The sequence below is a fragment of the Vulpes lagopus genome, chromosome 9, assembly GCF_018345385.1.
Source record: "Vulpes lagopus strain Blue_001 chromosome 9, ASM1834538v1, whole genome shotgun sequence".
NCBI classification, from domain to species: Eukaryota; Metazoa; Chordata; class Mammalia; order Carnivora; family Canidae; genus Vulpes; species Vulpes lagopus.
In genome coordinates, this window is record NC_054832.1 from 37,702,527 (window position 1) to 37,728,188 (window position 25,662).

At 35.1% G+C, this 25,662-nt stretch overlaps 1 protein-coding gene across 2 annotated transcripts in view; it reads left to right on the forward strand.

The window, feature by feature from the left end:
- Positions 1 to 25,662, forward strand: part of STK3 (serine/threonine kinase 3) — a 277,498-nt gene that overhangs the window by 162,500 nt on the left and 89,336 nt on the right. The gene's annotated exons all lie outside the window — the stretch shown is intronic.

Genomic DNA, 25,662 nt, shown 5'->3' on the forward strand with positions numbered 1-25,662 from the left:
CTCTATTTTCTTTGTTTTGATCTCTGACTTCACTTTATGGGCTTTCTTCAAAGGTCTAGTTATTGTATTTGAGAGAAGCTCTAAAATTGCCTATTGAAAATTCTGTATGTAAGAGTAGAACTAGTTGACTTGTGAACTTTACTGAAAAAAAAATGGTAGCATACACTGCACTGAGGCCTGAATTTGCTTGTTTCTTGTGACTTCTCTCCATGCAAGCTTAAGTTTTAGATTTCTTCGGTCTGGTGAGTTAGTTGCTACTTATATATTTATCTGTTTTCAAGCTCCAAATTTTTGGACATCTCCTGTTTGCTATTTTCTCTCTCCCATAATCTTTGTCTTTAGGAATTTTTACTTTTCTGTGCCTTTATAATCCTGGAAGAGTTTTGAGAGGGATAGGCACAAACCCACATGTTTAGTCCTCTATTTTAATGGAAACTATTATCACTTGTAATTTCTTGAGTGTTCTGAAATCATAATTTGAAACATTGAGTTTTAATATGATATTAAATATATGTAAATCTGTAAAATTTCATATAGTTATTAACTCTGAGTACTTATAAATTAGCACAATTCAAAGAAAAATTATAGTCTGTTCTGTTCTAGATATTCTGGACAGTTTGTAAATCACAGTGACCCAAGCAGGGAAGGGAAACTTCTAAAAAGTAACACACAAAACCAGGACAATTTAAGGCAAATTAGTAGTTGATAAGAAGTAAATGGATATTTCTCTTTTTCTGAACCACTGTGTTGTCTATTACAACTAATTCTCTTTAGATGGTGGACTAAAGAAAGGTGCACTCTTGGACCTTCCAACCTCGAGCATTTGAAAATAATTATAATAAACCATTATCTGATTGATGCTATTTTTGTCTTAACATTTATATCTGTGATGTCAAGGTTGTTGATTTGTAACCTCTCCTTATTTTCATTTGTAACTCATCTTGGTGACCCATGAAACTTGCTGATTTTTTTTTTTAACTTGCTCTAATTTGGGAGATTTATTTGGCCAGTTACCTGCTAGTTACAGTTCTAGAGACTGGTCACCTTTTAGGATATGCCAGGAGGTTTTGGATGGGTATTTTGATACCCTGGTTGTTTTCATTGAGGTTTTCCCCCATTAGTTTTCCCTCCTTTTTGATTATTTCAAAAAGATGAATTTTTTTCCAGCATGGTGGGAGATGTGTACTGCCAGTTTTTATTTCTGCATTTATTTTTATCCTGAAGGACTGTATTCTTTGACAACCTTTATAGTAGCTGGATTGGGCCTTATCTAGTGATGGGGCTAATAGGACACAGAGCCAGGTTGGCCTGGGACCACTGGAAAATTTCATAAAGCTAAATTTTGAAATAGTGTAGATTGAATTCTTTTCCTGATCTTAAAAATCTTGAGCTGTGAAATTCACCATATTGAGTTGCTACATTGTAAGAGACATTTATACTTGATATTCAGTATTAATACTTGAGCTCATTGTGGATCCTGCTTTTTCCATTCTCAGTGAGTGCAATTTCCTGAGAATTTAGGAGTTATACCAATATCAACTTATAATTTTTCCAAACTTAATTTTCTTCTACATAGTTCAGCTTACTACAGATGGAGAATAATTTGTGGCCTAAAATTAGATATTTCCATCAACTCTCAATGTGACTTTTGAAAAGGAAACAGTTTATGATAACCATTTCAAGATATGTTGTTTTTAAAAATTTTAGTTCTGTACACCTGTGTCCTCGGTAACTATTATAAACAAACCTCCTTAAATACTTTTTTATTCAAGAAAGGTATGGGACAAGAGTGGAAATAGTGGTTTATGAATTTGATTTTTATACCTATTATAGAAAAAGCTAGTCTGATGAGAATACATCCTGACAAATTGACATGTTTTGATAGGTGTTGAGGTAATTGTACAGATTTTAAAAATTAAATTGCAAACAGAGACTTCTACAGCAGGTTAATCCCAATATCAAGGTTTTTGTGTTAGTTTAGACATTCCTAAACATAAGAAAGATTTTTTTTTTCTTGGCATTTCTGAGCATGTGATATAAATTTGGTTCTGAGATGGGTCAACTATATAACACAGAAAGCATTTGTTTCCTAGATGTTAATGGAAGATACTCTCAAATCTGTAGTGTGAGATGATTAAATAATTGTATTGGTTCATATTTACTGTAAATACTTAAATTGCCTCTAAAATGTCCACTTTTTAAAGAGTATCTGCTAATAGAGTTGCTCTTCCAATTCAGTAGAACTTTAAAAATACAATATTTTATTGTTACCAAGGAATATGAATAGCAGAATATATAAAGCAAAGGTATTTGGATTGTTTCTGCCATACAAGTTTAAAAAATCTTATCCAGTAAAGGATGCTATTTGAAAAGTAGGACAGGCTTCTATGTGTTCTTTTATTTTTTTTAAAAGCATATACATGTTGAAGTTTGCTAAACACATATTTCTTGTTATGTCACAATATCACAAATACATTCTGTCAACATGATTTATTATTGTTGATGTTACCCATGATCACCTGCTGTGTTAGTGTTTATCAGGTTTCCTCACGATAATATTACTCTTTTCCCCTTTCCATACTTCACACTTTGGAAAGAAATCACACTATACAGCTTACACTTAAGGAGTGGAGAGTCATGCCCCTCCTGTTTGTGAGTGTCTATATATATATATTACATGTCATTTTTCTACACAGAGGATTTGTCTATTCTCATTTATTCGGTCATTTATGTCAATATTAATTCATGGTTATCTAATTTACACTTTACAATTTGAATTTAATACTGCTTTATTTATTTTGTTTCTCAAAGTATTCCAGCTTTGACAATTGAAAGCCTCCCCAGTTGACACCTTTAGGTCTTTGACATACCCCCATAGTTGTGGATTTTTTCTTAGGATTTTTGTTTTCTGTTTTTAGTATTTTCTTACTCTCTAACACTATAATATACTTGTATATCTTGTATATATCTTGCCACAGTCCTGGAGTCCTAGGAACCTAGATCCTTTCATTAGAGAATGATGTTCAAATCAAAGACCTGAACTTGGTGTGCTTACTGCTACGGTGGGGTGTTCCTAGACCCTTTCAGCTGACAAAACAAATGTATTTATACTAACCTGTGTATGAACACATACCTATGAATTCTATATCTATATATGTATGTATTTGTATATATCTGTATCTATATTTCTCTGTCAATATTAAGCTGAACATGAGTTCATATTGATATCTCTGACTCTAACTCATTATCACATGGATCATTCTATGTGTTTCCCCTTGCTTGTTTATAACCTTCCTCTACAGTGGTGAGAAACTTAGCTCCCATTTATCTACTACTCCTTTGCTAAATATTCAATTCCTGTATACATGTATAGTGATTTCAGAACTGTTAATCCATAGCCCCATGGGAAACAGCTTTATCAACTAGGACACAGTTTTTATGTACGGTTCTTTTTTAGTCTTACTGACTTGACTCACTTCTAAGGTTACTTAGGTTAGTACCTTTTCTACCTACCTCCTTCAGTGAAGTTACTTTTTTTAAGTGAAGTTCTTTTATACATTTGTAATACAAGTATATTTGTGTGTATGTCACATCCCATTCTGAGATCTCCAGACCTCTTAAGTGATTTTTAAAAATTTGTGTACATTAAAGTTCAGTCTTTATGGTATAAATTTCTGTGGGTTTTGACAAATGTGTGGTGGTACATATTTACCATTGCAGTGTCATACAGAATAGTTTTATCACCCTAAAAAATACCCATGCTTTACCTATTCAACTCTTCCTCTACCCCTCAACCCTTGGTAATCACTCATCTGTTAACTGTCTATATTTATGCCTTTTCCATAATGACATATAGCCTTTTCAGACTGGTTTCTTTCACTTAACCAAATGCATTTAAGATTTATCAATGTCTTTTTGTCAGCTCATGTTTTCACTGTGGATGTACCACAGTTTGTTTATCCATTCACCTGCTGAAGGACATCTTGATTACTCCTAGTTTTCGGCAACTATGAATAAAGGTGCTGTATACATTTGCATGCTGGCTTTTATGTGGATGTAAGTTTTCAAATCAGTTAGGTAAATACCTAGGACCATAATTGCTGAATTTTATGGTTTGTTTAGTATTCTAGAAATTGTCAAACTATCCATTTTGTAATTCTCACCAACAATGAATAAGAGTTTATGTTGCTACGCATGTTCACCAGCAATTCATAGGAGTTAGTGTTTTTGCTTTTTAGCCATTCTAAATAAATGTTTAATGCTATCTCAGTGTTAATTTGCAATTCCTAATGATAGAGATGTTGGGCATTTTTAAGTGCTTATTTGCCAATTATATATCTTCTTTGATAAAGTGTCTGTTCAGTATTTTCCTGTTTTTAAAATTGTTTTGTTTGTTCTTATTATTGATTTTTAAGAGTTCTTAGTATATTTTGGACACAAGTCTTGTGTCCAAAAGTTTTGAGTCTTCTCACTGCAAGTCTTGTATAATATATGTTTTGGAAATACCTTCTCCCAACCTATGGTTTTTCTTTTTATTCTCTTAACAGTGTCTTTCACAGAGGAGAAGTTTTTAGTTTTAATATCCACTATCAGGTTTTTTTTCCATGTATCTTGCTTTTAGTGTTTTATCAGTGACTCTGCTGCCAAACTCTAGGTCACATAGATTTTCTATTTTCTTCCCGAAGTTTTCTGGGTTTGCATGTTATATTAAGGTCTGTGGTCTATTTCAAATTAATTTCTGTGAAAGCCATGAGATCTGTGTCTTGGTCCTTGTTTTTTGGCATGTGGTTGTCCAGTTGTTTTAGCACCCTTTGATTATCCTTTCTGCATTGAGTTGCCTTTTGTGTCTTTTTTAAAATATATTTTTAAAAAGATTTTATTTATTTATTTATTCCTGAGAGACAGAAGAGGGAGAGACCTAGGCAGAGGGAGGAGAAGCAGGCTGCATACAAAGAGCCCGATGTGGAACTCGATCCCGGGACTCTGGGATCACGCTCTGAGCTGAAGGCAGACGCTCAATCGCTGAGCCACCCAGGCATTCCAGGTTGCCTTTTGTGTCTTTTCACAGATCAGTTGACTGTATTTTTATGGGTTTGTTTCAGGGCTCTTTATTCTGTTCCATTGATTTATCAGTGATATATGTGTCTATTTTTTTTGTCAAAATTATATTGTCTTGATTATAGTAGAAGTCTTAAAATTGAGTACTGTGAGTCTTCCAACTTTATTTTCTGTATTTAGAACTGTGTTGCCTGTTTAGGTTTTTGCCTTCCCATATAAACTTTAGAATCATTTTGTCAATGTTTACAAATTAGCTTGCTGGAATTTTTATTGGGATTTGATTGAATCTGTACACTAAGTTAGGAAGAAATGACATCCTAACAGTATTGAGGCTTTTAATCCATGAACATGGACTGTCTTTGTTTAGAACTTTGACTTCTTTCATCATTGTACACAGATTCTGTACATATTTTGTTAGACCCATGTGGTTTTGGGCGGGTTTTGGTTTTTTTTGATGCTATTAAAAATGTTTGTTTTTGTATCCCTGGAATAAATTCCATGTGATCACAACATGCAAGCCTTCTAATGCATTGTTGAATTCAGTGTGCTAATATTTTGTTGAATATTTTTGCCTCTGTGTTCATCAGGGATGTTGGCCTATAATTTTCTTTTTTTATGGCATACTTGTTTGGTTTTGGTATCAAGGTAATTCTGGCCTTGTAAAATGTGTTTGGAAGAATTCTCCCCTCTTCTATGTTTTGGATTTAAGAAGGATTGGTATTAATTCTTCTTTGAATGTTTTGTAGAATTTACCAGTGAAGGCTTTTGGTCCTGGAATTTTGCTTGTTGGTTTTTGATTATTGAATCAATCTCCTTGCTAGTAATTGATATGTTTAGGTATTCTGTTTTTATTTTTCTGTTTCATCATGATACACTTTTGTAGGATGTGTGTTTCTAGAAATTTACCCATTTCTTCTAGGTTGTTCAGTTTGTTTGTGTATAATTGTTTATAGTAGTCTCTTATGACCCTTTGTATGTCTATGTTATCAGTTGTAACCTCTCATTTCTGTTTTGAGTCTTCTCACTTTTTCTTGGGAGTCTAACTAAAGGCTTATCAGTTTTATCTTTTCAAAGAACCAGCTCTTCATTTAATAGATTTTTCTGTTGTCTTTTTAGTCTTTGTTTCATGTATTTCTGCTCTAATCTTTATTTCCTTCTACCACCTTTGGGCCTTTGGGCTTCATTTGTTCTTTTTCTGATTCCTTGAGGTGTAAAGTTAGGTTGTTTATTTGAGCCTTCTCTTTTTTTTCTTGAAGTAGATATTTATTGCTATGAACTTCCCTCTCAGAATTACTTTTTGCTTAATCTCATAAATTTTAGTATGTTATTTTTCCATTTTTGTTTGTCTCAGGTACTTTTTTATTTCTCTCTTGATTACTTTGTTGACCCACTGGTTGTTCAGTAGCATGTTGTTTAATCTCCACATTCTTATAAATGTTCTAGTTTTCTTTTTATAACTAATTTCTAGTTTCATACATTTGTGGTTCAGTACTCACAAATCAGTGTATGTGATATACCACATTAACAAAAAGAAGGATAAAAATCATATGATCATCTTGGGGTGCCTCGGTGGCTCAGTTGGTTAAGCATCCAATTCTTGATTTTAGTTCAGGTCATGATCTCAGAGTGTGGGGTGGAGCCCATCACTGAACTCACATGCTTGACCTGGAATCTGCTGAAGATTCTCTCTCTCCATTTCTCTCTGCCCCTCCCCACCCCATAAAAAATCATATGATCACTCAGTAGATGCTTCTGCATTCGACAAAATTCAACATCCATTTATGATAAAAAAAAACTCTCAACAAAGCAGGTGTAGAGGGAATGTACCTCAATATCATAAAGGCCATATATGACAAGCACACAACTAATATCATACTTAACTATGAAAAGCCAGAAGCTTTTCCTCTAAGATCAGAAATAAGGCAAAGATGTCCATTTTCACCACTCTTATTCAACACAGCATTGGAAATCCTAACCAGACATTTAGGCAAGAAACAGAAATAAAAGGTATCCAGATTGGAAAGGAAGAAGTGAAATTGTCACCATTTGTAGATGACATGATATTATATCAAGAAAACCCTGAAAATTTCATCAAAAAACTATTAGAACTAATAAATGCATCCAGTAAAGTTGTAGGATACAATATCATTATACAAAAATATTTTGCATTTCTTTACTCTAATAATGAACTATCAGAGAGAGAAATTAATTTTTAAAATCTCATTTATAATTGCATCAGGAAGAGTAAAACATCTATGAATAAATAAAACCAAGGAGGTGAAAGACCTGTATATTGAAAACTGTAAGACATTAATGAAGGAAATTGAAGATACAAATTAATGGAAAGATATTCCATTCTTATGGATTAGAAGAATTTATATTGTAAAATGTCCATAATACCCAAAGCAATGTACAGATACATGCAATTCCTATCACAATTCCAATGGCATTTTTCACAGAAATAAAAGAAGCAGAAAGATTGTATGTAACCACAAAAGACCTGAATAGCCAAAGCAGTCTTGAGAAAGAAGAACAAAGCCAGAGGCACCACACTCCTTGATTTCAGGCTACACTACAAAGCTATGATAATCAAAACCATATTATATTGGCAATAAGGACAGACACAGGGATCAGTGGAACAGAATAGAGGTCCCAGAAACAAGGCTACCCTTATATGGTCAGTTAATTTACAACAAGTGAGCTAAGAATATACAATGGAGATAGGATAGTTTTTTCAATAAATGGTATTGGGTAAACTGGACTGCTACATGCCAAAATGCAGCAGGATGGGGCACCTGGGTTGCTCAATCATTTGAGTGTCTAACTCTTGATCTCAGCTTGGGTCTTGATTGCAGGTTTGTATGTTCAAGCCCTGCATTGGTCTCTATGTCCAGGGTGGAGCCTACTTAAAAAAAAGAAAAGAAAAGAAACAGGATAAGTAGCTTACACCATACACAAAAAACTAACTCAAAATGGATTAAAAGCTTGACTATAAGACCTGAAACCATAAAACTTGTAGAAGAAAAGATAGTTCATTGACATTGGTTTTGGCAATGATTTTTGAAATCTAGTACCAAAAACAAAGGTAACAAAAGCAAAAATAAATGAATGGGACTATATCAAGCTACAAAGCTTATGCACAGGAAAGGAAACCATCAACAAAATGAAAGGACAACCTACTGAATGGTAGAAAATAATTATAAATCATATACCTGATAAAAAGCTAATAACCAAAATACAGAAAGAACTACTTAATAGCAAAAACCAAACAATCCAATTAAAAAATGGGCAGAAGATCTGAATAGACTTTATTTCAAAGAAGACATACAGATGGCCAACAGTTATATGAAAGATGCTCAATGTCATTAATCAATAGAGGAATGCTGGACGAGTAAAGATGGTGGAGTAGTAGGGGGACCCTGAGCTTGCCTTGTCCCTTGAACACAGCTAGATCAACACTGAATCCTTTTGAACAACTAGGAAATAGATTTGAGGATTAAGAAAACAGTCTACAAAATTGGAAGGAGAGAATTTGGCAGATGCAAGGTTCAGATCTGTGAACTGGGGGGAGAAAAGCCATGGTGCTGTGAAGTGGAGGGAGCCCTTTTTATTTATGGAGTAAAATTAGAGAGAAAGGAAGAGAGCGGGAGAGAGAGTGGCAATATGCTGCAGTGGCACAATATACTACAGGGAGGGGATCCCCTTGGTTGACTGGGTTGACTGGGATTGCCACCCACCCCTCCTTGGAGTACATTTAGAAGAGGATATTTTGCCTCTCCAAGGACAACAGGCCCTCCGGGAGTCATCAAGCTGGCCATTTAGCAGCAGGGGAGAGAGGCCAGCACAGAGGGCAGATAACCCCATGGCAGCTTTTCTCTGTGCATCATGATAGAATCCAGCCATCATGCATGCTGTGCAGCTCTTTTTCTGGAATCGTGGTGCTGAGTGTGCTGGGAGAGAAACAGGTCCACATCTTGCTGGGCCCTTTAAGATCTGGAGGTTTGAATCCCAGCCACCAGCCAGAGATAAAACAGAACTATGGTCCTGAGGACACCAACCTGGGGCACAGACAGGTTGAGGGCAGCAGTCTGATGAAAGCCTAGGACATAGGAGAGGAGATTGTTCACTCTTCTGTGAGGGCCTCCTGAACAGCAGTGGCCATGCCTTCCCCTCCCCAGGGATCAGAAGGTGGGACCATCTTCCCCCAACCCACACCACTGCCTACCAGCACAGTTGGAATTCAGAGAGAAACACAGCATCTCTGATGGAGGCTGGAGTCCCTTGTACCACCACCATCCCCACAGCACCCCCACACCCCCGTGCCTGGCAGAGGCATCTTTGCAAAAGTAGGTCTCACTGTGAGCCAGTCCAGCAGGCCTATCCCTCAGAAGATCAAAACAGGGCTCACCCCCACCCCCACCCCCGTACCAGGTCTGCTGATTACATAGATTGCTCCAAAGGGTCAGCTTCAGTTCTGGTGGAAATAGAACCAGGCTTTCTTTTATTCTTTTTTTTTAATTTATTTCCCTTTATTTTGTTATTTATTCTTTTTTCCCCTTTTTTCTTTGGTATCACGCTTATAATTTTTTATTTGTTGGTTTGTTTCCTTTTCTTACTTTTTGGATCAGGCTTTTTTTGCTTTTTGTTTTCTTTTTTCCATCCTTCTTTCTTATTCTTTGTAATCAGGCTTATAGTTTTTTGTTTGCTTTTTGTTCCTTTTCCTTTTTTCTTGGATCAGGCCTCCCCGCCCCCACCCCCCACCCCCACATATCTTAACAAATCAAAGCACACCCAGTTAAAGGTCCAGACATCCCTTAGTGCAAGCAGGGAGAAACTCTGTAGAGGACTGACCTGTGGGAAAGAGTAGCCAAAACAAAATAGCAGAGTGCACCCAGCATACATACACCAGAAACACTTCCTGAAGTACCAGACCCTGGACAGTGTATGACCCCTTCTTAATATAGTACTACTCTCAGAAGCAGGAAACGTAACAAATTTTCATAATACACAAAAGACAGAAACCTACACATACTGATTAAGACAGAAGTGTTCTTCCCAAAAGAAAGATCAAGAAAAAATCACAGCCAGGGATTTGCTCAAAACAGATATAAGCAATATATCAGAACAAGAATTTAGTAACAGTCATAAGAATACTTTCTGGGCTTGAAAGAAGCATAGAAGACAGCAGGAAAACCCTGGCTGCAGAGATGAACTAGTCAGGCCAAATAAAAAATGCTATAACTGAGATGCAAAATGGACTGGATGTAATCACAGTGAAGATGAAAGAAGCAGAGGATTGAATAGGTGATATAGAAGATAAAATTATGGAAAATAATGAAGCTGGAAAGAAGAGGGAAGGAAAACTATTAGATCATGAATATAGACTTAGGGAACTCAGCAATTCCAGTAAGTGCATAATATCCATATTATATGAGTCCCAGAAGAAGAAGTGCAGGAAAAAGGGGTGGAAGGTTTATTTGAATAAATTCTAGCTGAGAATTTCCCTAATCTGGGGAAGGAAACAGGCATTCAAGAGGTACAGAGAACTCTCCTCAAAATCAACAAAAACAGATCAACACCAAGACATATTATAGTAAAACTTGTGGGGATCCCTGGGTGGCTCAGCGGTTTAGCACCTGCCTTCTGCCCAGGGCATGATCCTGGAGTTCCGGGATCAAGTCCCACATCAGGCTCCCTGCATGCAGCCTGCTTCTCCCTCTGCCTGTGTCTCTGCCTCTGTCTCTCTCTCTCTCTCTCTCTCTCTGTGTCTCTCATGAATAAATAAATACAATCTTTAAAAAATATATATAGTAAAACTTGCAAAATACAAAGATAATGAGAGCCTTCTCAAAGCATCCAGGGACAAAAGGTCTTTTACCTACAAGGGTAGACGCATAAAGTTAGCAGCAGACCTGTCCACAGAAGCTTGACAAGCCAAAAAGGAATAGCATGATATATTCAACGTGCTAAATGGGAAAAATATGTAGCCAAGAATACTTTATCCATCAAGGCTGTCATTCGGAAAAGAAGAAGAAATAGAGTTTCTAAGGCAAGCAAAAATGAAAGGAGTTCATGAATACTAAACCAGCTCTGCAAGAAATACTAACAGGGATCCTCTGAGCAGGAAAGAGAGATCAAAAGCAAAAAAGACTAGAACAGAGACAGTCTACAGAAACAGCGACTTTACAGGTAATACAATGGCACTAAATTCATACCTATCAATAATTACTCTGAATGTAAATGGACTCAATGCTTCAGTCAAAATACAGGGTATCAGAATGGATAAAAAAAAAAAAAAAGCAGGACCCATAGATATACTGATTACAAGTGACTCATTTTAGATCCAAAGACACCTCCAGGGGTGCCTGGGTGGCTCAGTCAGTTAAACATCTGCCTGCAGCTCAGTTCATGATCCCAGTGTTCTGGGATCGAGGTCCCATCAGGGTCCCTGGGAGCCTGCTTCTCCCTTTCCCTCTGCAGCTTCCCCTACTTGTTTCTCCCTCTCTCTCTCTCTCTCTCTCTCTCTCTTAAATAAATAAAATATTTAAACAAAAAAAACAAAGACACCTCCAGATTGAAAGTGAGGGAGTAGAGAACCTTCTATCATTCTAGTAGACATCAAAAGAAAGCCAGAGTACTCACATCAGACAAACAACATTTTAAACCAAAGACTATAATAAGAGATGAAGAAGGGTACTATATTATAATAAGGGGTCTATCCAACAAGAAGATCTAACAATTATAAATATTTATGTATAACCCCAACTTGAGAGCAGCCAAATATATAAATCAATTAATAACAAAAGAAAATCATTGATAATAATACAATAATAGTAGGGGACTTTAACACCCCACTCATAGCAATGGACAGATTATCTAAGCAGAAAATCAACAAGGAAACAAGGGCTGTGAATGATACACTGGACCAGATGGACTTAACAGACATATTCAGAGCATTTCATCTCAAAGCAGCAGAATATACATTCTTTTCTTTGCACATGGAACATTCTCCAGAATATATCACACACTGGTCACCAATCAGGCCCCAACCAATACAAAAAGATTGAGATAATACCATGCATATTTTCTGATGACAATGCTATGAAACTTGAAGAACAGGAAAAAATTTGGAAAGACCACAAATACATGGAGGTTAAAGAACATCCTAGTAAAGAATTAATGGCTTCACCAGGAAATTAAAGAAAAAATTAAAAAATACATGGAAGCAAATGAAAATGAAACAATGGTGGTCTTAAGAGAGAAGTATATAGCAATATGGGCCTTCCTCATTCTTGAGGAGAAAAGTCTCAAATACACAACCCAACTGTACACCTAACGGAGCTGGGAAAAGAACAGCAAATACAGCCTAAAACCAGAGAAGAAGGGAAATAATTAACATTGGAACAGAAATAAATGATACAGGAATCAAAAAACAGTAAAGCAGATCAATGAAACTAGGAGCTGGTTCTCCAAAAGAACTAACAGAATTGATAAACCCATAGTCAGACTTATGAAAAGAGAAAGGACCCAAATAAAATCAGAATGAAAGAGGAAAGATTGCAACCAACACTGCAGAAATAAAATTAAAAGAGAATATTATGAGCAATTATATGCCAGCAAATTGGGCAATGTGGAAGAAATGGTCAAATTCCTAGAAACATATAAACTACCAAAACTGAAACAGGAAAAAATAGAAAATTTGAACAGATTCATAACCAGCAAAGAAATGGAATCAGTAATCAAGAATCTCCCCAAAAATAGGGGAATGCAAATCAAAACCATGATCTGTCACCTCACACTTGTTAGAATGGCTATTATCAAGACAAGAAATAACAAGTGCTGGCAAAGACATGGAGAAAACGAACACTTGTGCACTGTTAGTAGGAGTTTAAATTGGTGCAGCCACTATAGAAAACAGTGTGGAGGTTTCTCAAATAATTAAAAATAGAACTACCATATGATCCAGCAATTGTACTTCTGGGTATTTACCCAAAGAAAACAAAAACAGTAATTCAAAAGACATATACATTCTGCCACATTCACTGCAGTATAATTTATAATAATCAAGATATAGAAGTCACCTAAGTGTCTACCAGTGGATGAATGGATAGTGTTATATATACAATGGAATACTATTCATCCATAAAAAAGTGAAATCTTGCCATTTGTGACAGCGTGGATGGACCTTTTGCTAAGCTAAATGTCAGAGAAATTTGATCTCTCTTATGTATGGAATCTAATAAATAAAAACAAAAACAGAAAAACCAAAAAGCAAGCTCATAGGTAAAGAGGACTGATTAGTTGCTGCAAGAGGCTGGGGCTGGGGAATAGGTGACTGAGAGAAATGGAAGAATTTTTTTAATATAAATTGAATAAAAATGTTTAAAAAGCAAGCAAGAAAGAAACCAACTATCCTCAGCTCTGCTGAGTACCCAAGGCCTACCGTTGTTGCACTTGAACACAGCGGGATACAAACTACCTTACCAAAAGTATGACACCTACAGACTCACGTCAGTTGGCCTAAATTCCAAGTTGCTTCATTTAGAAAACTAGGGGATTGAGTTGGCATTTAAGATTAAAGAATTTTGTTTTCAATTCCAAATTCTGATTTTTTACTGTTGTTATATAGAGAAAGCAAATGATTTTTTATTTTGGTTTTACATCGTATGACCTTGTTGTACTTGCTTATTAGTTCCAGGAGTTTTTTTGTAGATTCTTTGAAATTTTCTGCATAGTCATGTCAACTAGAAATAAAGGTAGTTTTGGGCAGCCCTGGTGGCACAGCAGTTTAGCGCCGCCTGCAGCCCAGGGCGTGATCCTGGAGACCCTGGATCGAGTTCCACGTTGGGCTCTCTATATGATGCCTGCTTCTTCCTCTGTGTCTCTGCCTCTCCCTCTCTCTGTCTCTATGAATAAATAAATAAATAATCTTTTAAAAAATAAATAAAAAAATAAAGGTAGTTTTATTTCCTTTCCTGCAATCTTTATTATATATATATGTATATATATTTTTTATCTTACTGCACTAACTAGATCTCAGTATTCCTTTAATATTTCTGTATCGTCACTAGGGTTCTCTTTCTCCCTGTTTCAGAGGATATATCTTTTTTTCATTCACAAATATTCATTTAGAAGAAAACTAAGATAATATTTGCATACCAGGAGATTGCAGTCTGGTGCCCGAGTCACCAAGTGAACTGATGACTGATCACAATATGATATGACAAGTAGTGTGATAAAGATGTGCATTAAGAACAGAAATTGTTGCTTTATTGCCCCTTGATATTCTTTCTACCTCCCTTTAAAGATGTCTTCTCTACTTGCCTTTTCTGTCATTCATGTTCTCTCTTCTAGGGCCTCTTTCCTCAGCCTAAAAATATAGTTCTATTTTGACCATTAAAATAAAAAGGGAAAAAACAAACTATTTGCTAACAAACTTCGCAATACAGTAGTCAGAACCCTTGTTTCTTCACTTAACCACATTTTCTGTCCACCCCTTACACGGTGGTGAGATATTCTCTCAGCAGTACTCTCTCCAAGGCGACCCTCTGGGTAAGATGAGATTGCTTTAGCACTTGTTTAGTTTGAGGTGTGCCTAGCTCATCCACATCATTTTGTGTAGCACGCAGTTGGATATACAGGTTTGAACTCTAAAGGAGAGCACAGGTGATTAGGAATCAACAGGCTTTTTGCAGTTGATAGTGAAACCATAAGCAAAAATAGGATTGCTAAAAAGTGTTTAAAGAAAATTACAAGTTGCAACTTCTCCCTAGACTACTTACTTCACACTCATTTGCGCAATGAACTCCTTATCCTTCAGGAGTCATCTTGGACGTTGATTCCTCTGGAAAGGGGGAATGTTTCATGATGCTCTTCTATGCTTCAGTTGAGGAAGTGCTCCTATATATGGATCCAGTATGGTATCTTCTCTTTACCTCTGAGAATATTTATTTGACTTCATCTACTTTCTACCTCTTTCTACTAAACTGTGCGTTTCTCAAGGACAAAAAATATTTTAGCACACTGCCTGGCACACAGTATTTAATATATATTTAATTCTGAATCAACAGCTATATCTATAATATATACTTGTCTTTATAGTAAAACCTTTATAATAGATTTTACCCAACTTTTACTCCTTATTATGTAGCATAGTGCACATGATTATCATCAGCACAGACTGTATTCATATTAAAATGAATTCATTTTAAAATGAATAAGGTACATAATACTGGTACTGAAGTATTTTCCTTTTGCAATTCTTAAACCAAATGTGATAAGTATTTGGTTAGGAGGTGTAGAGGGGATTGCTTGTTTATGTTTTGTTTTTTGTTTTTTGTTTTTTTGCTTCTCTGACATTCCTCTGCTCCAGAGTATCATTTGTATCAGTAATGTAAATTACACATTAAAATTACTGTTATTTTAGTGTGCCTCAAACAGTTGTCTTCTGAATTAAATGCTTTGGAGGGTGACTTCTCAAAATCATTTCATAATTTTATCATTTCTAAGTTTATACAGTAATATTTCTTCTTTTAAATGTATATTAAAGTTTCTATTTGCTGTTAAACAGTATCATAATAGAACAGAAAAAGCATAAAGGACAAGGAAAAGAAAAATTTCATTTCAAAGACAAATTAGCCCTTATATTTGTTCTACAAACATAAGATATATAATCATAAATCTTTTATTTTTTATTTTTTTTAATTTTTATTTATTTATGATACACAAACATACAGAGAGAGAGAGAGAGAGAGAGAGAGAGAGAGGCAGAGACACAGGCAGAGGGAGAAGCAGGCTCCATGCACCGGGAGCCCGACGTGGGATTCAATCCCGAGGCTCCAGGATCGCGCCCTGGGCCAAAGGCAGGCGCTAAACCGCTGTGCCACCCAGGGATCCCTCATAAATCTTTTAATATAAAAGAATGTTTTAGAATTTTAGAATGTTTAGAATGCAGTGATAAATTAATATGAATGTTATTTCCTATTGTATGTTTCTGTCAGTTTTGTGGAATTGACAATTGTGGTTGATATTTTGAAATATATCAGCTTAAAATAAGTAGCCACTCTTTCTTAAAAGTACTGGTAGTATGTTAGTAAATATAATAACCTGTTTTATAAACCTGGATTATCTGTAAAAAAATCTAATGGAATTTGAGTGTTTTGTCTTTGGTGCCCTCTTGTGGATTTTTTATAAACTGCTTGTAACAACAACGATTTTTAAAGATTTATTTTTTTATTTTTAAATATTTGATTTTTATAATCTTTATACTTTGTTAATCTTTTGACATGCTTTTGGCTGTAAGAGAAAAAAAGAAAAATCATGGTTAAAGTTGCTTTTACTTTTTAATTTACTCTCTTGTATATTAGTATTGTGCACAGGGGATGTAAGATAATCTTTTGTTTGGAAACTTTTAATATAATGCCAAGAACTTGTGCAGTCTTGCTTTGTGGAGCCTCTGAAGTCCTGCCCACACACCTTCTCACTATTTAGGTTTGTACTGATGAACAAGTCTTTTATGACTTTTGGAGATCTTAAATGCTTTGATGTAACTTAAAACCATGCCTGTGAACATGCAAAAAGTTAGGATCCTTGAAGGCAGAAGTTTCTGTTTGTTAAAGACAGGTATGTCAAAGACAGCAGCTGTAGAAGCCCTTATGCTGCTCTTGTAGTAAAATAGAAGGACCACCTACTTATAGCAGTGGGAAGAAAGTTCACTCTTTGTACACGTTTCAGACACTATAAATCTTGGTAGCTTTTAATTGGTAAATACCAATTTCTTACTTTTTTCAGCCTGTCAGACATTGAAGCGGTGCTTAAGGGCAGCTGTTTGAAGGAGAATATTTTTTGATGCTTTCTCAGTATTTCTTAGCTCAGTTGGGTTGAATGTGGTATTAATGAGACCAGAGTTAACCAGCTGATTCTGCTGTGGGCCATTTTGCTGGTAACACAGAAACAATAGACACTACAGGGTTTATTGATAAAGAGGCAGTGAGGTAAGTAAGGAAGGCAGTGTTTGGAAGTGGAAATTTGAAGGTAATGCTCGGTGTGTCACACCAGTATTTTCACCTTGCTATATAGCACAGAAGTATTTTTATTTCATTTGTACATTGGGCTCTTCCAGGATGTGAGAAATACAAGCAAATGTACCCTTTGACTTTTGCCTTTACTAATTCAAGTAATAACTCAGATTTATTTATTGACACATGTTAGCATTTTAGCAGAATCAACAACTTCAAATTTAGTTATGAACAGGGAGAAAAGTGAAAGATTCCTGCCATACTCTCCCCCAATTGTATGTCCATTCCCTTGAAGTTGTACAGTACATGCCTTGTTGATTTCTTATTTGACCCTTTCACCACAAATTGATCATAAGATTTCAGTGCCTTCATCATGTGATGAAGTAGCAAATTCCATTAGGTTTTTTAGTTACAAATAACTGGCATTGTCTATTTTCTGTCTTCATCTATTCAAATGAGAATCTTTCACACTATTTTCTTTAGCTTCAGTTTCATCTCTTTAAGTTCAGAGTATTGGAGTTATTTTGATACTTAACTGTCCAGAAAGTTTCTGTAATATATTGATTCTTCTTTCAAGATTTCTTTCAGATTTGACTTGTGGTTTCTGTTTCTATAGACCTTTTCAGTACTGTGAGGCTGTGATTACCTCGAATCTGGATTTCAGTAATAACCTGATTCCAAGCTCTCTTTCTCCAATTTTCTCCTAGTCATCCTTTAGTTTCCAAGGTTCCTGTCACTTCTCTGCCAAGCAGTTCATGCAGGTTCTTAGTGTATAGAGTACTCTATAAACTGTAGGTCACTTTTTAATGCAGTCAAACTGACTTAATGCCTTCCCTTATAGCCAGAATATTTCTACTTTTGTACTTGTTTTTTTCCAATCTAGAATGCCACTGTATACTCCTAATTTTTATCCTAGAAATTTTTGTCTTAGAAAGATGCAACTTTCTAAGGGGGTTAACTTAATTTTAAGGAAGGTGTGTTAATTCTGTTTGTTGTTCCTACCCATTCTCGGTACCTTGTTTATTATTTATCTTTTGGATTGTGAATTCAACTCTTGCTTGATTTTATTTCTGAGAATGGTGTGAGTTCTGGGTTGAAGATTGAGTTTGAGTCCCTACCCAGAGTAGATTTTTGTTTCCATCAGGCACCCCAGGTACTTCATAGTAGGAATGCATTAGGCTAATTTCTCTGCATGAGGTTCCCCAGACCTTGTGGGTAATGCAAGTACATTTTTTCTTGTTCACACTTTCACTGAGGTTGTAGGCCCTCAAAATCCCCAACTTTATGCAGTGGTTTCAGTTCCACTTTGGAGAGAACTCAAAGACTTGTCACTTGTCCCCTTTTATCCACTAAAATGGAAACCCCATCCCTATCCCACCTCCATCATCTTAAGCCTCTAGGGCAGCCCTTAACGTCAGATTTAGCTTATTCTCACTGTTTCCCAGCTTCCTTTGGCGCCCTTGCAAATTTCCTTTAATATCTTGAAAGCTCAGTTATGCATTTAGAGTATGTTTGTTACATTGTTTGCTGTTTCAGTGTCATCCTGATTAGCACTTCTAAAGGGTTTGAAAGATGTCCACACCACTATAATATTGCAATTTCTTGTATAATTGGTTCACTTGTATATCTTACACATTCATTTTTTCCCTTAAAAATAGTTTTGGGGAAAAAAACATATAAGTATTTTATGGTATAGCAGGATGTATTCTCAGTGTAATTGTCTAGTTGAATCAAAACTGTTAAGATCACTGCTATATGCTGTTAATGTGCTGTTGTATAATTGTAATAAATAGTAATAAAGATGTAATTAATATTTCAAGAAGAGAAATAATTAGAATATTTCTAATTAGAAGGACACCTATTTAAGGGTAGTCTGTCTCATTAATGTTATAAATAGCAAATGCTTTCTTAAAGTGTTTGTGTAAGTATCTTTAAAATCAAAGAGTAAAAAAAAAATAAATAAATAAAATCAAAGAGTAGATGAATATTTACAAAATCCTTTTAAAGTAATAAATATTACATGTGTGAAGATACCTAATGCAAAGTCTGATTATTTCTCAGATTGTTACAGCATAAATCTGTCTTAGCAATGGAGTAGGATTTCCTAATAATGTTTTCAAATATTTGTATTCCATGTGGATCTTATGATTCATAACCTGGATTATCATCAGTACTCTGTTTTGCATTCCTGGCACATGATGACCACTGATTGAAATGCTATTGTATTCCTTACTGGAATTGGCTCCTTTCTACAGTGGAGAAGCATCTGTTCCACAGACCCTTTTTCTATAAATCAACATATTTTTCTTCTGCTTTTCTTTTGTGAGGAATTACAGAGTATATATCAATGAAGTATAACTTTGGAAAAACATTTTAAATAACTTCTATTGAAAATGCTAAAAATACCAAATGAAATTTTAATACTCTAAAATATCAAGAATAATTTGAGTTAATCATTTTTAAAAGTAAAAAGTGTTAAAAAAAAAAAAGTAAAAAGTGTTACTGAAAGGTTTTTACCACCATCACCAAGTGTTCAAGTCTTCAAATTTCATATAAACCAGTTCTCATTCCATTTGTACTTTATTAATTACTGTTGGATTGCCACCCTTTGATTAGTGAATTGAGTCTTCTGGGTTTTTTTTTGCATTGCTATTTTTTTACTGCCAGTTTGTAAATTAGATTAGCATTCTTTAGGAAAGTGACTATATAAGTGAAAATAATATGCTGTAAAAGCAGTCCCTTCCAAACTTGGTTCCTGTTTTTATAATTTTATAGATTGTCTGAGCCAGTTGTGTTAATCCAGAGGCGCAACTCTCATTATCCCCTTGTAGATTCACCTCTAATATGGCATATAGGAGGACTAAAAGTATTATTTCATACCAACCAAATGGAATGTTTCTTAAGTTTGTCATAGCACTGAATCTTACAAGGATAAGAGAGAAATGACTCACACGTATAAAAATAGATTTAGTGTTTTGGGAATTACACTGGTTGCAACCATGATAAAATAAGATATTAAACTAGCAGTCAATTTTTTAAAAGAACTGGTAGAAAATCAACTTTTTGCCTTCTTCAGTAGGGTCTACTAGAAAGAGTAAATTCAAGTTTCTGGGGGTTTTTTTGTTTGTTTGTTTTTTTTTAACTTTTGGACCAAGTACAAATCTGTTGGTTTGTGTGTATGTCAGTTTCTTTCTCTTAACAAAAACATGCTCTGGCTAACTTGTAATACAAATTCAGCTAGACTTGAGAAATGCTGTAAATAATTTTAAAGCCTTATAAAATTAGAATTTAGATCTTGGGCTTTGGAATCAGAAAGACCTCATTAGAATCCTTACCCCTCTACTTATTGTATGACCTTAGACAAATTATTAAACTCATTTGAATTTCAGGTTCATCATTTGCACAATAGAGTTAATAATATCTTACATAATTGATAAGAGCATTAATGGAAATATTCTACAGAAAGTGCTTAGTATAGTACTTCTACATAATTGATAACTGTTTTCATGGTTATTAGAGAAACGATCAACTAATAATTCTAGTTAATAGCATTATTTTCCCTCTCAAAGTTTCTTCAATAGCCATTCTGTATTTTAAAACATTAAATTAGTTGAAATAAATTTCTACTCTAGAACTTACATAACACTGTCCTTAGTTCTATGCTTTGGCACTACTTCATAATAAGGGCTTTGACATTAGTTTAATAGATACGTGTAATAAGAACAAGCTTTGTTCTCAATACCAGGAATATAACTGTTAAGATTTAGTTATTGCACTTAGAGATTTTAGGATCTAATGGGAGATTTGGACAAGTCAAGTGTATAGATGACTATTACAGTATTGTGTAGTAAGCATATGAATGGCCTAAGTGTGAGGTGCTATGACAGTACAAAATATGACACTTAATTCAGTTTCAGAGTGTCTGAGCTGAGAAGGGATGTCTGAGTCTGGTTCTGTTAAAAAAAGAAGTAACATATCACTCAAATTTATGCATATATGTTACATATATAGTGTGTATCTTTTAAGACCTAATTTAAGGGCAGCCTCCTCTGTGAGGCTTTCTTCATTTGTTATAGGTAGAGTTAGAGGCTCTACTCTTGGTACTCCCATTGTACTTTGCCAACACTTTTCTCATAGTGCTTAGCAAATTGCCTTGGAATTTATTGTTCACATCAGTCAGTTTCTCTTAGACACTAACTCCTTAAACAAAATGGAGCAAAACTGTTTCGTATTTATCTTTGTATCTCCAATGCCTGGTCTACTCCTTGACATACTGTAAATTTATAATAAGTGCTTATTGAATGATTAATAAGTGAAAATATAAATAGAGCCATTCATTAAATAAATTTTTAATAAGTACCTATTAATGTGCCAATTGTATGAAGCATTGGGAATTCATCAGTAAAAAAAGAAGCTTCTGCCTTCAAACCTACATTCTAGTGGTAGAGAAAAGGCTTTGAAGCATACAGAAGGATAAAAGATTGATGGAGATTTTAATGTTAACTTGGTGGCAAAAAAAGTCTCACTAAGGTTGTAACATCCAAGCAGGGACTTGAGTTTAGTAAAGGATAAAGCTCTCTTGTGGAAGAGAGTTCCAGCTTGAGAGATCAGCCAATTTAAAAGCTCCAGGAGCAACATGCTTAGAATGCTAGAAGAAACAGCCAAGGAGGCCAGCATAGCTGGGACTTGGTGAGTGAGAAGGAATATGATAGGAGATAGGCTTGGCAGATATTACTGAGTCAAATGACATTTGGCCGAGAAAGATTTTGGATTTTATTCTAAGTGTGATAGGAGGCCAAATTCAGGGTTTCAAGCAGGAGAATAACATAATGTGATTGATTTATCTTTTGAAAAGACCAATCTGTTATTTGGGAGGCTGACGTGGGCAAATGTGAAAACTGTGCAGAAGCTGTTTTTTTAAATAGTTTTTTAACAATTTACATATATGTATATAGTTTACATATATAGTGTATAATTTTTAACAATTTTAATAGCTGTTTTTAATAATATAAATAAGAGAAGATGGTGGGTTTCACTAGGATGGACCAAATAATTTGTAGAAGACTCTTTGGGAATAGCAGCTGGTTATTAGACATAAGTTATTAAAATTGTAAAGCTGTACATATATCTTAAGCATTCAAGTAGATCAAAAAAAATTTTTTTAAGGTTTTATTTATTTATTCATGAGAGACACAGAAAGAGGCAGAGAGAGAACCTGCGGGGAACCTGATGTAGGACTCGATCCCGGGACTCCGGGATCACGACCTGAGCCAAAGGCAGATGCTCAACCACTGAGCCACCCAGGTGTCCCTAGATCAAAAATATTTTTTTAATTTATTTGAGAGAAAGGCAGAGACATAGAGGGAGAAGCAGGTTTCCTGCAGGGAGCCCAATACAGGACCTGATCCCAAGACCCCAGAATCACACCCTAAGCCGAAGGCAGACTCTCAACCACTGAGCCACCCAGGTGTCCCCAAGTAGATCAGAATTTAAATGGAAATATGGTACTTGCATTTAATAGAGCAGGGACTAAGAAATAATAGGAACTGCTTTCTTATTTCCATCTTTGCATTTAGACATTTGTCCTTGGGGGGGAAGTCTCTTACTTTCTATAAACCTCATTTTTTTCAGATATATAAAATGAGAGGTTGAATTATTACAGGTTCATGATTTTATAGTTCTGTGAAAAAGTAAATATATAATGAATGCTTACTGTATATGGAATACCAGATGAAACACTAAAGTAGATTCAGAGGTACTGTAAGGCATTCTCATCTATAAGATACTTACATTTATAAAAGATTTTACAAAACAGGTATTCACAGTATGAGATCATAAATTTAAATGCAGAAGCGTATGATGCAAATTATAAGTTCTATAGAAGTTTGGAAAAGGGGATAATTAATAGACTGAATTAGCCATGAAGGTAATAGATACTTGATCTGGGACTATATAACTTTTACTTAAAATAGATAGAGAGGAAAGAGCATTCTGGGTACAGAAGACATGAACAAAGAGGAAATCATAATGACATGGCATGGCATGGGTTTATAGCAGCTGGAGATTCAGTGAAGGTCAGCGTAACTAAATTAGAAGATATGTGAACAATGGGAAAATAGGATTAGCCAGCTAAAATAAGGTAACATAGAAGACATTTCAATCTAAGCAGAAATGTTTAGTTTTTACTTCAGGCAAGAGCTGTGGTCATTAGAGAGTAGGATATTATGATACAATAATATTCAAGAAAGTTTGGTGCAGTATATGGACTTTGAAGGAGTGTGAAACTACTTTGTTCCTAGTAACATGTAGGCATTTTGCATGTCTTTTTTCATAACTCCAATGAAAGGAGCTAAAGTCTAGAGAATTTAAATAGCTTGCCTAAAGGTCTTATGTCTGTTAAGTGATTTGAGCCAGGATTTGAACTAATATCTGTCTGATTCTAGAAAGTCAGGACGGGTGAGACTGTTTATCAGGGAACTTTTCTTTTACTTCCCAAGTATGAGGTAAGGAATTTACTCAGTAGCACTGGGATAGAAAAGAAGAGATGGAGCTGGGAGAGAGATTTCTGAAGAATTCGCTGACTGAATATGGGGAATCAAAGAGAGAGTAAATCTAAGAAGACCTGTTGACTTTTTTACTCTCAGGTAGCTAATGAAGATTACTGTGCTCTGTAGTGGTTGTTGTTGGGGATGTGATGGCAGCAGACAGGAGAGACTAAAGAGGTGGATGTTGGTAATGACTGCATTAATACTGTGAATGTACTTAATGCCATAGAACTGTACATTGAAAAATTATTAAAATGGCAAATTTTGTGTTATATATATTTATCATAATTTTAACAGAAAGAGTCAGTTGCATTGTACAAACTCATGTAAACGTTCTGGCTGTTAGAATAGTGCCAACATATTCTGCCATTAGTGTGCTGTCTTGTATTTGTTTTGTCACCATATTCTTTGCTTTGCATTTGTTGATAATTTACCTATCTTAATCCTTATTTTAGTCTTTATGTTTAAATTCAGTTAATTAACATGTAATGTATTATTGGTTTCAGAGGTAGAGGTCAGTGATCCATCAGTCTTTTTTTTTTCCATCAGTCTTATGTAACACCCAGTGCTCATTACATCACGTGTCTTCCTTAATGTCCATTACCCAGTTACCCCATTCTCCCACCCACCCCCACTCCAGTAATCCTCAATTCATTTCCTATGATTAAGAGTCTCTTATGGTTTGTCTCCCTTTCTGATTTTGTCTTGTTTTATTTTTCCCTCCCTTCCCCTCTGATACTCTGTTTTTTTTCTTAAATTCCACATGAGTGAGATCATATGATAATTGTCTCTCAGATTGAATTATTTTGCTTAGTATAATACCATCTAGTTTCATCCACGTTGTTGCAAATGGCAAGACTTCTTTTTTTGACAGCTAAGTAGTATTCTATTATATATATAATAATTATACACACACACACCCCACCATCTTCTTTATCCATTCATTTGTCAGTGGACATCTGGGCTCTTTCCATAGTTTGGCTATTGTGGATATTGCTGCTATAAACATTGGGGTGCAGGTACTCATTTGGATCACTGCATTTTTATTTTTAGGGTAAATACCTAGTAGTTTGATTCATGGGTCGTAGGATAGCTCCATTTTCAACTTTTTGAGGAACATCCATACTGTTTTCCAGAGTGGCTGCACCAACTTGCATTCCCACCAAGAGGGAACGCTTGTACGTTCCCCTATCTCCATATCCTTGCCAACATCTGTCATTTCCTGACTTGTTAATTTTAGCCATTCTGACTAGTGTAAGGTGGTATCTCATTGGGGTTTTGATTTATATTTCTCTGATGCCAAGTGATGTAGAGCATTTTTTCATGTGTCTTTTGGCCATTTGTATGTCTTCTTTGGAGAAATGTCTGTTTATGTCTTCTGCCCATTTCTTGATTGTTAATCCTTATTTTAAAAAACAACTAGCAACCTTCCATTTCATCAAACAATTTCTGTTGCTTGAACTTTAATTATTTAGAACCTTAGGTTATTTGGGATAACGTTGGCTCTTATGATAACACTTATGTGTGTGTCTTTATATTAATGTTAGTAGTTATAATAATATTTTTCATTATTAAAAGTAAAATGTTCTTAAATTATTATAAAACATTTATATAAATATTAGGAGGAGTATGGGCAAAAGGGTGAAAGGGAGTTGGAGCTATAGGTTTTCAGTTATGTAATAAATATTTCATGTAGGGTCACCTGGGTCGCTCAGTGGTTGAACATCTGCCTTTGGCTTAGGTCATGATCCCAGGATCCTGGGGTCAAGCCCTGCATTGGGCTCGCTGTGGGAAGCCTGCTTCTCCCTCTGCCTGTGTCCCTGCCTCTCTCCCCATGTGTCTCTCATGAATAAATAAATAAAATCTTTAAAAAAATAATAAATAAATAAGTCAGTCAGTCAGTCATGAAGATGAAAGATGTAGGATAGAGAATATAGACAATGGTATTTATAATAGTATTATATGATGACAGATGGTAGCTACATTTGTGGTAAGCATAGCATAATATAGAGAAATGTTGGATCACTATTTCACTTGAAACT